The sequence below is a fragment of the Cyprinus carpio genome, chromosome A18, assembly GCF_018340385.1.
Source record: "Cyprinus carpio isolate SPL01 chromosome A18, ASM1834038v1, whole genome shotgun sequence".
NCBI classification, from domain to species: Eukaryota; Metazoa; Chordata; class Actinopteri; order Cypriniformes; family Cyprinidae; genus Cyprinus; species Cyprinus carpio.
This window is the reverse complement of record NC_056589.1, coordinates 30,088,806-30,103,356: the sequence shown is the minus strand read 5'-3', so window position 1 is coordinate 30,103,356 and position 14,551 is coordinate 30,088,806. Positions and strand designations below refer to the sequence as shown.

Genomic DNA, 14,551 nt, shown 5'->3' with positions numbered 1-14,551 from the left:
CCCTGTACTCTGAACCTAATCACAGGTATGTCATATATGAGGTATGTCATATCTGAACCCAGCGTAAGCTGGGCAAATGACAAATACACACACAAAACAAAACTGTATGTTGCTTTAGATGAAAAAAGTTTGAAAAATACATAAATGTTTGGTCAACGAGGTCACAGCTTCTTCTCAAATGTCTGAGAAACAGACATCTTGTCTGATGTCAGGCTAAGAAACACAGACCTTGTCAAACTTAAGATTGTGAATGCTATGTTTGTCATTATATGACTGTCAAACCACACTTAGCTCGGAAAAGAACAAGAAAAAAAGTATATTTTATTTCTTCCCCCTGCTTGACTATATGTATATGTATAAAAGTATACGTTTACTGATATTTTTAAATAACTGTTTATTAACACAGACAAAATTATATTATTGAACACAAATAAATGATTGTGGGTTAGGATGGTATTAGAATCCTGATAACCCTTCTCATCACATTTCATTATACACTTCTGGTGGTGGGCAGGTTACAAAAGATTTTACACATAAAACATAGCTAAAAGAATAAATGTCCACAGGTTTGTGTGTGCTTGTGGGAACCTCATCGCTCAACCAGTGTAAGACTCGATTCGTTCAGCTCTGATTCACAGACAGCTTTATATGCATCAGTATATCCTCAGCGTAAGCCTTCAGTGGTACAATCCTTTGACTGTACTAATATTAAAACATATTATATAGCAACATTACTTTAAAACTGATGAAAATGTGTTAGAAAACTGAATCTTAACTGAATCTTTCATATGTGTGCATTACAGCATTCACAAAGACCCTGGTGTGTCCATGTGTGCAGTCTGATGCTTATGTTGTTCATGCTGCTTTACACTGTCCTGGATTAAGAATCTTTGGTCTCCACATGAATAACAACTATGGCAATATAGCTGAAAGCAGCAATGAAGGGGCCAAGCACAACAGTGGCAAGTCAATTCAATAGGACATTAATTTAAACGTCAAAATGATTGAGATGCAATGAATTCATACTTAAATAACTAAGACAATGAGACAGATTTTCACGACAAGAAGACAGTGTGAAGACAAAGTGAATCCTGCCAAATAAACATTATCACAAAAATGTAGTACTATGCCGCATAGTTGAACAGTTACAAGCAAAAGAAATTGAAGATTGAACTGTTTGCTGCTATAAAGTTTAAGAGACAGAAGCCAAATTTGTTACAGGGACATCACAGAATCCCCCAACACAAGAAGAATATGAAAATGATTAAAAACTGCAGGTGTTTGGCCCCCTGAAAATAAAATGTACACACAATAACTTACTCAACAGGACCACAACGGCCTCTTTAAACAGCATATCGATTGAAACAGCAACACAATCTATCAACTTTACTGAATCTTTTGTGACAAAACAAATCTGAATAGCAAGCAAACTCAAATATACTATCAGAAAATTCATTGCAGCACATGATAACGTGAGTCCTGCACCTTCAAATGGCTCGTGCTCCTCATCACTCTCTCACCAACATTCAGTAGTGCTCACACACTCTTTCTAACAATCACTCTCTCATCTGCTGTTGACTCTGTCATGCTGTATCAATGTTCTGTCTCTGTCTCATGCTGAGGACGGATAGGACTGTTCCCTCAATGAATAAGTGCAGAGAAGGGAAACAATACATGATTGTTATGTGGCTTTGGATAAAGAATGAGGGGCTTAACATACTGTATAACAGCACTGATTGTTTAAAGGATCTCTTAAATTGATTAAAATGATTCTGTATGTGCTTTCTCATGTGTCTCGTGTGGAGAGCATCTCTGTTTCTTTGATCTTTTGCTCTGTCATTTCTTCAGTCATTTTTCTAGGCATCTGTCCTGCTCTTAAAAAATGAATAAATAAAAGGAATGTTTGTCAAGTAGATATTACATTAGAGATGAAAAACATTTCTCAACATTAAAAAGATAAATGACATTGGGTTTATTATAAATATGATTGTGTCCTTCCAGTTGTGCTTTGATTGTGCAGTACAAAAAGCGGGAGTGCTATTGAACCCATATTGTAAGAAGTAAATCTTTGACTATGTATATATAAGAGATATGGCTCTGAGTGTGTGCCCTACTCTTGATTCATGGAGGTATTCATTGCAAGATTGCGGTGTAGATTTGGATTCTGACTGTGTCTGTTGCGACTCCGAACAGAGGAGAATGTAGTGTCACACCCTGGAACTTTGCACTTGTGTAGAAGGCGAAGGTGCACCGTTTTGTAATGAGCCCTGAATGTGCCTTTGTGCTGTAAACTTTCTGACAGAGATGGCAGGTGATGGGTGATGAGCCATTTGTCTGCTGACTGAGGCACGGTGGAGACGCGGCCGTTCCAATGCTCAGCCCGTCACAGCTCTCTTCACTGTCCTCTAGAGGGAACCCTTCCTCACTGCCCATGTCTGAGTCCCAGGAAGAATGGGCACTTGCTCTGGTGCTCAGGTCCAGTACTGCTTCATTCTCCACAGTGCCCTCTACTAGCTCAGATGCTCTCTCTAGCGATTTACTCATGGGGTAGACGAGACCTGTCCGGTGACTCTCTTTGAGGATGACAGACAACTGGCTGAGGGGCTCTTTGTGAAGGAGGTCTGGATGCTCTCTGCGGAGAGAAGATGTTCCTGAATGATCTTTGGTCAACAGCCTGTGGTGCAGATTCAGGTTTGCACTGTGTCTAGAGAATTAAAAGCAAAAATTTTGGAAGAGAATACCAACATGCTTTTTTTTTTTAACCCTTCATGTATTTATTAAGGCAATCCTCAAACTCTTAGTCCTAATACAACAATATGTCATGTGCTTTTAAAAAACTGCTTGGTGTAACATATTACACACACATTAATTTCCCTCAAGGCTAACCATCTTACCTGTCTCTGCTGCGACGGGATGGAAAAGCAGCATTGCAGCCATCCACAGTGCACATGTGCATCTCCTTTAAGTGCACATTTCGATAATGCATTTTGACACTGTAAGCGTTTTTAAATGTCTTACTGCAGATCTGGCATGGGTGCGCCTGCTCGTCTTTATCATCTGGACATATGGTCTCTGGGTCGCTACAGCCATCTGCACAGTTTTCACTCATGTGTGTGAAATGGGCAGGTCGGTGGCCACAGGGCTGGTCTGGCTGCGAACTGCATGCTGGTTCTTCACATTTTGATGACTCCCTTTCTTTTTCATCATTCTGTTTAGTGTGAAAGAAAGAAGTAGACGACAGTGAAACGATACGACTTTCACCCTGAGTCAGTTTCTCCCATTCTTTGTCCTGTGAGTCAGGGCCGGATCGAAAGCCACAGTCCACATGTTCTTGCCCCATGCTGCTAACGTCACACTTTTCTGTGTCTGTACAGGGGCTGAGGGCTGGAGTCTCCTCCTCGGACACGCCCTCTGCTGCCAGCTCATCCTTCTCGATTTTGATAGGCATGCTGGACTTTCTAGACTTCTTTTTGGGCACCGGCTCCGAGCCGGTCTGCATGTGACAGGTGCTCACAGGCACTGAGGAAGACAGAAGCGGGAGAGAGGGCAGGCTGCCTGGTGTATGAGCCAGCTCGGCTGGGGTCACCAGGCTTCGATAAAAGGGAAGCACAGCTGTACAGTCTTTAGATTGGGAAAGAGGATGCCACTCTGGCATCATGCTGGATAAAGAGCCATGGAGCTTGTGCTCTGAGTTGCGGATGATGAAACTTGAGACCGTCCTGCTTTCTGGGATGGCAGCAAAATCTCTCTTCTCACCCTTGGCTCCATCCTCCTGCCTCGGGCTCAGACCACCCCGCAGGTCCTTGTCACGATTATTGCGGTTCATGGGCATGTGCAGCCGCGGGTTCGGATTAGCACTGTGCCTGTTCCGACTGCGTAAGGAGCTGAAGACCATGTTGCAGCCCCTCGATGGTGCACTTGTGTTTGATCTTCAGATGAACAGCATTATAGTGTATTTTCAACGTGCCTTTATCATAGAAGGTCTTCTCACAGGCACTGCAGAACACACGGCCCTTCTTCAAGGATCCGCTCTTCTCTGCACACCGCATCTTGTTCTCAGGAGACATGTGTGTGATTTCAGAAGTGATGGAGGGCGTGCAAGGCGTGGAGGGAGATGAGTTTCCACTCATGTTAAACTCTTCTGACTCCATCTTTGGAGATTCGGTGTCCAGCAGCACCTCTGATCTTATGGGGCCTGAGTCGAATGGGCCAGCACCTTCACAGCTCACTTCGGGTGTCTCATGTCTCGTCTGTGCCTCCTGGTGGCTAGAATCGGTACTGGAGCTCAGCAATGGTGTCGGAACAGAATTCAGTAGTTGCAGTGGCAGCATGAGGGGCCATACTGTTCACAAGCGTTTTCAAAATGGTGTCCGTTTACTGGAACCGGGTGCTTCAGCTTTAGCCGGCAGACTCACAGGCCGCTGCGTTACTGCTTTCAATGAAACTGCGGATGTCAGAAATTGGTCCTTGTGGTTGGAACTACAACTGCCTGTCCCTCTTTATCCTGCAATGCCATGAGCGTTCCACGATGGACTTTGGTCTCTCCGAAGCGCAGGAATTGCTGCAGCGTAACGATCTCCTCTTCAAAGGTCATTATGGCCCAGCGGTCCAATACTTTACCAGCCACATCCCTAGACACATACACACAAGGAATATCATTTGCATTATCAATTCTAAACTAACAACTGTTCTACACCTGGGTCCTAAAATACTACATAACTTCTGACAGATTGACAGAGTTACTAAATAACAAGTCATCCATACATCTAATGCATGTGGACTTGAGAGGTCTAATTACTGCAGCAAAGCAATTCATTCTGGAGTGTAATTTTTCTTCATTTAGATGATGCAGGTTTCCCTGTCAAAGTGTTGAGGGGCAGGGGAGAGATCAGAGGGGAGTCAGGCAAGTCGTTCAGTCCGCCCTGTAATTCCTCTTGAGTGGCCAGCAGGCTTTGAAAGTCATGCAGCAGCTTCATGTTGAAACCTGAATAAATATTTCATCATACAGCATTCATCTGGAGGTCTGAAGAGGCTTTAACTTTACATTATCCACTAGAGGAACTACCCTGAAATTTAATTCACCACCTGAATACCTGATAAGCAAATACAACTAAGAAATCTCAGTGGCTCACCACTGAGGAAAAGTGTGACAAAACTGTAATTATCCATCTCAAATTGAAGTGTGGTTTTCTGCATGTCGGGTCAGTGTGAGTCGAGCAAAAGGATCAGCAGCAGCTCACCTGAAGGACGGTAACCACGGATGTAGTCCTGGAGAGTCCAGTCCAGGCATTTAGGACTCTGAATAACCTCCTCCTGCTTAAGACCACTGAAGAGTCGGTCCAACAAGGATCTTGAGACGCACTGGAATTGCCTGCAGTCGTCCCATAAAGCACTCAGAATACAGATATCAAATACCACATTGCTTCTGTGAACAATCTCCACCTGGCTTCTTGGTACATGTGATGAACCTTCAGCTTACTCAGAGCTGCAATTCAGCAAACACAGACACTGGTTTTATATGCAGAAATCAGCAAAGAATCTTTATATGTTTCATGAAAACACTTCTGTCATTCATGTCGAATGTGTGTATCTGTTGTTGTTTTTTTTTAAGTAACTTTAAGTGTGCATTTTTTATCAGTTTTAGAAGAATTCTCATGTTGCATACGCATTGTAATAAAAGTGTTCTAATTGATTTGCTTTTGTGGATGAGAAATTACAGACAATATTGTAAATGATCTATGAAAAATAATGATTACAGCAAAAAAGAAAGGCATAATTAATTTAGACTGATTTAGTATTACAAATATTTGATTTATTTATTATTTATTATTTTAATAAACCAATTGAAAGAATGCTGATTCATCACCACAAAATATTTTTCATTTAAAGAAAAGCACAAAAACATTACGAGGCATTTACTCTGGAAATAAATGTGGGTAAATTCTTTGACGGATTTAAAACGCAGAAATGTGGAAGCTTATTTTCTATAAAGTACTTCAGATCTTCTGTTGGAAAGCTGTGTTGTTTGAGCTCATAATTTTGATGGGTTGTTTTAGGCATTAAATTGTCATGGAAACCAGTTTGTAAAATTGAATATAAATTCTTACCAAAAAAAAAAAGTGTTAGTAAGCATTTTTACCCAAATAGATAAAATGCATCTTAACATGTACGGTCTTGTCGATATAATTATGCCTTCATTCCGTATAACACAATTTCTTTTTTTTAAGAAAAATCAACATAATTTATCAGTTGAGCTTAACTTGGATTGAACCCAGGAATATTTCCTTTAAAGTGGCTGTTTCAAGAGGAGAAGAGACAAACGAGTTCAAAGGGAGAGAAAGAGCCAACAGTCACGAGTGTTAACTGTGGTCTCAAGTTGTGTGAAAGTTTTGTGTGAAATGTAATATTGTTCAGAATGTGATAACTCACCACGGGAACCCAGCCGTGCCTGCAGTGCTCACAGAGACGCCCGCTCAGTTTTACCAGTTTGAAACTGTCACAGTTGCAGTTCACCACACGGCAGCAAACAGCCTGTCAAACATATACCGTAACAAGTGTCACTGAGCTTTTAATTCAGTCCACACATTTATTCATCACAAATAGCCCGTTCTTCTATCCCAATATGCAACAGTTTCGATACTGTTTAATTTATAAATACCACTTGTGTGTGTGGTTGTGTGGGTGGTGTGCCGTTTGTTTTTCTACATATATATGTGTAATGTGCTGTGTGGTGTGTGGGTGTGTGTGTGGTGTGTGTGTGTGGTGTGGTGTGTGTGTGTGTGTTTAAGTATCTATATCGAGAGAGAGACACACACACACTCTGTATTTTTCTCATGCTGGAGAATAAACATGATCATCAGTTTTTCGTAGCTCTCAAAAGAGAGACACCAGATATAGACTCATTTTCAAAAATTTTCACTTTTTTTTTATGTTATGCTATCATTGGAATTACTGATAATTTTCTATGCAAACTCAGAGGCTAAATAAACAAGCCAAATAAAGAAACTAATCAGAAATATTCTCTGTAGATACTGATTAATTAATGTCACTTTAGCCTCAATATCAACAGTCCGTTTCGATATTGTTGAAACACCACACGGACAACAAGGCCAAGTATAACAGCATCATAACTATTTTACGCTCCAAACTGTCACCCTTTGCCAAGGGCCAGTGGGACTCTCCACACACAAAGGAGATGAGCGCTCAGTGCAAAATGCACAAACTTCCCAATGTACTGTACATTAGTTATATTCATGAGCGGCCCTTAGACAAGCACAAAAAATTTTCCCCAAACTACCATGATTTCAGGCCATAGGTTACATTCAAAGAGCACCTTCTGACGTGGTTAATTTCGAATATATATCACACTGGTTTATTATGCTGGCTTATGTGTTGTTTCATTTTCCGAACGCCTCTACTCATTACTGTTTTCATTACATCCCTTTTTAGGACAAATACCTGTGAAAAATGTTTGTACTGATATATGAAATTTCAACAGTTTAATTATATAAAGCTTTATGGGTGATGGTGCGACTGTTTTGTGAAAATCCCTACGGCAATGATAAAACAGCTTATCTTTGGATTTTTGTTTAAAGAAATAATACCATTTCTTTAACAATTCTCACAAGTTTTACTCTTTATTGATTGATGTAATATTGGTCACACTTTGGTCCCAGAGATTCACACATGTAAACTCATGACTGATACGTTTTTTTATAACCAGAAATGGCCCAAATATCAGCCAAATATATAGTTTTTACACATAAGGTTTTTTCTTACAAGTTAGGGTTTCTTACTGGTGGCCCACAAACTACATAGAATAATGATGTGGCAAGTATATGAAGAAAGAAACGCATCAGCGGTTTTTTTGGGCAAAACATTTATGTGTCAAGCGGTTGATCTCCTACAACACAAGGTTTTGCCTGTCAGATCTCCATCCATCAAAGGAGGGCTTTGTTCGCCATGCAACACAACAAGTTGACTGATCAACATGAGCTTAATGAAGTCAGTAGTTCACACCACACACACACACCCCCCAACACAGCTTTCACGCCCCAACTTGTGCCATTAAACGTGTTTGCCCGCCCAGACACGGTGGGTCTAGTCCATCTTTGGGACAACTAACTCGTCCCCAATTAGCACAAAGACAGAGACCGGATTTGGGATACAAACTCTCGAAAAAGAACACAGTTTGACTCCTGGTGTCCCATTAACAAAAATCTTTCAGTGATTTGTCTATAATGAAATGTGTCTTTCACATTGGCTCTTTAGATTGAAAACAAGCATTTCCACACACAAACATATGGTGGCAGAGAAATTACTCCTGTCTTGAATTACATTCCAGTGCAGTGATGAGCAAAAAACACTCACACACTTGTGAAGACACATCACATCCCATTTGAAGAGCACCAATAAAGTTTCTCCTTGTATTAAAATTTATGCTAGTAAAATGCTTCTATTTTTTTTAAAGGCTCTTCAAAAATAGATTCATTATCTATTTTGCACAGTTTGAGCTGTGTTTTTGTCCCGCACCCACACTAAACACTACACGCAGACACAGAACGCGCTCACAGATATAAGGCAAGCCTTTAAAAAGTAATTTTTCTCCACGCATAACTGCTCTATCTAATGCTGCACACTAAACCTCACAATCCTCTTTTGTTTCTTTATTTAATTTCTCTATGAAAGACTCTCCTAAACCGCAAACTACACTCTTCTTACCTCAGGACATTTTGATCAAACTGAGTTTCCGCAGTGTTTCTGAGAAGTTTGCCATTCCAGGCAGCTCCTGTCTGTAGCAAGTTCATACCTTCTTACTGCGAGAGTTATCTCATGCACTCAAAGTTCAGTCAACAAATGCACACCTAAGACCCAGCACAACCTACACTTTCTCGCTGGCAAAATCCAAAACAAATAAAAAAGACAATCACCTAGCTCCTCGTCCCTTCCGCAGGCCGTGTGAGAGTGGGTGCGCACGTCCAAAATAAGGTTGTGTGCTGTGAACTGGTCGCTGGAGAAGTGATATGAGACTGCGGCTCCTACACCCGTCGAACTCGACATGCCTATCACCTTAGGAGTATTCTCTCTCTCTGCACACACACACACACACACACACGAAACCTCCCGGGCGGCACTGGGATGTCGGGCGCCGTCACCCCTCAGCAAGCTGCGGAAGAGGGCCATTGACACCCGCTCTTACAGGGGAGATTTGATCAAAAGGAATCACCCAAATGCTGGAGGCTCCTAATTGCAGATCAGAGAGAGATAGACTCTCTACCTCGGCTCTCTCTCTCTCCAGGCGTTTGAGTAAGGCATTACATCAATGCCAGTCCCGGCACAAGAGCACACTCAAGCACTGGAGATACTGGATGTGTGTGTGTGTGTGTCGGTGTGTGGTGTGCTTTATGTCATCCCTGGATCAATCCCAGCAACTTATTGCTTTTGGCTCACTCAGAATCCTATATGTTTATCGCATATGCAATGTTTTCTTTGGCTAGTGGATTTCAGTTGTCATAAAACATGTCTCTGCTTTAAATATGGGGCGGGGGGGTTCATTTAAAAAAAAACCTGGTTGTATTTTCTCTAGAAAAAAAATAATGGAATTTTCACGCGAAGCACTCCCTGAATTCAAAAACCAATTAATTAAATACACAGGTTCTAGTCATCAGGGCTTGAACGTTTATGGCAATCAATCCATGAAGTTTAACTATGCTACTAGGAGAGCTGCGATGAATGCGATATTACATTTGTGGGCAGCCAGCTTGACATTTTAATCACCTATATTTACGCAGCATGGGTAAAAACATGGCTTGGCGTTTAATCCAATACAGGATCAGGTTTTAACAAGATTTTGTCTTCTTAAAACGTCTCAGTAGCGACGGATGAATGAGTGGGCATCTCCTCTCCTTAACTAACAACTTTACAACAGGCAAAATGGCGCAGGAACTATTACTGTGTAACTAATTATAGGCTTGAAATATTCGGTTAAATCTGTATTCCTTACAGGAGATCAAAGCTTTATTTGTTAAGAGGCTAAATTTTATGAACGTCACACCTGGGAAGGCCGCTCAGTTTCGTGCAGCGAGACTTCCAGAGGGACGCTGGATCAAATCAACATGCAGAAATTTGCTGGATTGCAGTTCTGCTGTATTATTAGAGAGAGCTTTTTTGAGAAGAGGACAGGAATTGGTTTTGCTGAATTATCTCGCCCGAGGGCTAGGCGGTCTGGAGAGTCGAGTTTGACGCCAACGGCAGGCGGCTGCATTCATTAGGAAGACTCGCCTTCCTGGCGAACAATCCATTTCACATGACAACCACAAATCGCTTTATCTACAACATACAGGGATATATGAGAGTTTTTTGACACACCAACAGTTATAATATCATTTAATTAACACTTTGTATTGAACTGCACACATTTGGTCTTAAGTGTAAACAAAAGGTAAGGTGAATGTCCAAAGAGTTGAGCTGAAATAATGCACTTCTTGTGCTTGTTTTGTTCAGGTACAGTACTCCTGGATGGTGCATGATGTGCTGTATGATTTTAGGCAAATATATCAAAGAATTCTATTGATCCCAAGGGGTGAAAAAAATGGGCTACCGTTTAAACTACCACTGGCTGTTGGCATCATAACATATTTGACCCAATCAACTTAAATAACGTTCAATTTCTATAAAACATCCATTACAATAAAGCAGTGCTGATTAAAAAAAAAATGTGATATTATAATCGACTAATGAGGAATAGAGAGTGGGGGGGGGGTGGGAAATAGTTTGTTTTCTCCGTTTCAGTTTTTTTTTTTATTTTTTTTTTTTAGTTTATTTGTAAAGAGTTAAGATTACAGCTAAAATAAACTCTGTTTACAGACATCGTTCATGCACAAATGTTAAAGCAATAGTCCACCCAAAAATGGTCACTTTCATTCTTCTGTGAATCACAAAAGGAAAAAATTTAATAAATATCCAATTGGGTGAACTCATTACAATGCCGGTACATTTTAATTCATTTTAACTGAGTAATCATGTTGCCTTGTTTAAAATATTTTTCCTGTAAAATATCAGGTGTTTTTTCACCAAAATCACTCAGAGGGCACTTTTAAAGTGATCAGAAGACTGGATGGATGTTTTGCTGAGCTCTTGGGGGCTTTTATTAAATGTCAAAAAAAAAATAAAAAAAAATAAAACAATGATGTACTGCCATTGCTAGGAATAAAGAAGATAGAAAGGTTTTGAGAGTAAATTACGACAGAAAACTGTTCCTTTTAACCTGCCTAACTCTGCACCATAACACTGAGACACTCTGACTTTCTCTCTCGCATCTTCTCTCTCTCTCTCTCTCAGTCTCTCTCTCTCTCTATAATATATAATATATATATATATATATATATATATCTATAATTAAAAATACAGTATCTGCTGCCAGTTGTCAGTTCAGTACTGCACAGTCAAAGCATTTCATAGATTATTGCAAAGAAATTACTTAAAATTACATTTCAGTGAGTCTCTGTTAAATTCACTTAAAGCCATGACACATCTCTGCAGCACCAAACTCAATAAAAACATGTTAAATAAGCTTTCCCTCACACCACTGAAAGGATGAAAAGCCTCATAGTGGTTTAATGAGGATCGTTTTAATCCAAAATGTATGGGTAAAAGCTTTGTGCCTGCAGAGAGTACTTCACAAAACACAGAGAGGCACGAAGAGCAGCTTCTATCTCGTAGTGGCTCTAAAAATACTGCCTTTTGAACAAGCTGGAGGCCACGGCAGCCATGAGAAGTCCTCGTATTCATCAAATCCGACACACCCATGCCACTTTCAGAGAGATGTTACGTCGGATGGTTGTGGAGGAGCTGTGTAACTCTGACCCTCTCTCTTCTCTGCGCTCACAGAGGAGCAGGAACGAGCCCTTGGGCGAAGCAAAGACAGCTGTATGTAGACGCAGAGCAAAGGTAAGTGGGGTAACGTTAAATCTGACCCCTAACCCCAATCCAAACCCAAACCCTGGAATTTGCCAGAACCGCAAATGGCTGTCAAGCCCAAAGTGATGGTGAACACTCTCAGTGTGTGCGTGGGAATCAGTCTGGAACGCTGCAGAGGATTAATAAAGTGCACAAATATCAGTTCCAGTCTGCAGCGTGTGTGTGTGTGTGCACGTCTCATCGCCAGTCTGCTATTGATCAGTCCCAGTCCACATTAAGGAGAGATGCTTTTATGATAATCTGCTGTTGTCCATGTAATAGCTACATTAGACACGCTGGCTGCCTGCACATCGGACACCTGTTTGGTCTCTTTAGAATTACCGTTTGCATTACAACACAGTTTAATGGCCTTTTAAAAGGGGTGGGGGGTGGAAAACTTTCCAGAAGTTAGAGAGCACTTCAACAAAGCCATCAGCAGATGAATGATGGCGAGAGAGATGGACCATCATTGTGAAGGTGGGACACACGCTGCTGAATGCTCGCTGACAATGTCTGCACTTCCTCTTCTCCAAATAATTTCATAATAAACATTTGCGTCTGAAATGCAGCCGTCAGAGGACTTCTCACAAAACCAACTGAAACCCGCATGCTGTTACACACACATGTAACATGTTTTATCTAGGATGGGGGAGAAATCAATGATATAGCAGAACAGAGAGAGTGACCGAGTGATACAGAGAAAGAGAAGGAAAGAGAGCGAATGGAGGATTGCAGCGGCCACCTGGACTCCATCAGTTTCAGCAGCGTAAACATCTCCTACATTCCTGCTGCCACCGCTGGCCTGAGGGGTCAGAGGTCATGATGACAAACGCATGACCAGGAAGGAGCCCTGTGAGGTAGGAGAAGCTTCTGGAATCTTTCAGCAGGGGACGGCATTCAGTATTACCAGCCAAAACACTACACGCCCATCGCCCAGGCCATCCATCCTAACAGCACGGGAAACACTGACATTCCCATCAGACACACTCTGCCTCACACGCACACACAAACACACAATGTGGCAGTCGGCAGCACTATCACTTTGCAAACATAACCCATTCTTTCACATGTATCTTTCTCTCCACACACTAATCCTTGTTATTTGTGACATTAGTGTCAGCTGAAGGAAATGGGTGTGTGTTGAGTTGCTGCTAAGGGCCTGCAGTATGTGAGTACTAAATGTTAAAAACTCATCTAGAATTACAATGCTGTGAGTGATCTGCCAAACATAATTTTTCCAGATTAGAGCAATACAATCTCTGAACATGCTTTGGCTCAACAGTGCCACCAAAACTGTGTGTGACTATGAAAATATATTTAAGTACAACCGATCAAAGTGAAACTTATCAATATTTAGGTTAGGCTGATTTTTGACTGTGGCAGCCTGTTCATTATCTTACTGTAATGTAACCCAATTAGTTTCAGTGAGAATTCTTTTCTGAAAGCGTATTATACAATATCAGTGTAACATAAATAATTCATTGGAATGGAATGTAGATTGGGGAAACAAGTCATGGCGTCCAACCTGCAGGTGTAAACCCATCACGCACACCACACACAAGTGACCCGGTGTCAGCGCGAGGGGTGCAGGGAGCAGTGTGTCTGCATGAAAGTGTGTGGATGTGGGCAGAGGGAGCTGGTTTATTTTAGTATGTGGGTGTATTTGGTGTTTCGTGTCTCCATCCTCTCATCTGTTCATTAGGGTGGAGACAAACTCTCTATGCTGTTTGATTCTCTTGTAACTCTTATGACCCTTTTCCTCCAAAACAGCCTCTCTCCACCTGTTAACACACACAATCTGCACAAATGTGACAAATAGAGAGATGCTTTCTACAAAACCGAGTGAGATTTTTTTATTGCCAGTCTCTTGTTCAGCTTGGTAGCTGAAGTGAAGGGTAAATGTTTAGGTGTTTTACAGAAGTTGTTGGTGGAGAGCAGAAGTTTTAGGGCTGTTATCTGTGATCACAGACGGAGGCATGCGCCGCCCCAGGCAGCTGATGTGTGTGGGGCTTGTAAGTGTAAAGCTGCTCTTGGCCCCATGAATACCGTCAGTCATGTCAAAGAAGCCCTGCCAGTGCTGAACCATACCTGGGCTACCATTCTCTCCGCTAGCACTCGGACAAGTTCACCTTCCCTCTGACTCTGTCACAAGCGGTTTAGCTCTAACCCACTCCAAACTGCCGCAAAAAAAGAAAGATCATCAACTGCATGGGATTCCACATTTGGTTTTCTGACGTTTTCCTTTAAGGGCTGGTGGGGGGGGTGGCGGTGACAGGGTGGAATTAGAAAAAGCATGTGGTGTCTGCAATTAACTGTGCGGGACAGATTCACATACTTCCTGCCACACTGCAGATGCCCCAATGCTGGGAAAGCCAGCCTCTCATCACATCACACACACACATAGTGGATTGCAGCACTCCCAAGAGACATGATTACACCTGAAGGAGCCAAGCACTCTGCCCAGATGTGTCGGAAAGGTCGGGAAACCCACGGACACACACACACACATACCACATTTCATACACTAACAACAAGCTAACAATGTATGCAGGCATATGCTTTCAGTCAAGGGTGAAAAACGCAGGCACCACAC

General features: G+C 41.7%; 1 pseudogene; it reads right to left on the bottom strand.

Annotated features, from left to right (window-relative positions):
* Positions 1-2,037: 2,037 nt before the first annotated feature.
* LOC122133933 lies at positions 2,038-8,807 on the bottom strand (annotated as a pseudogene).
* Positions 8,808-14,551: the final 5,744 nt, after the last annotated feature.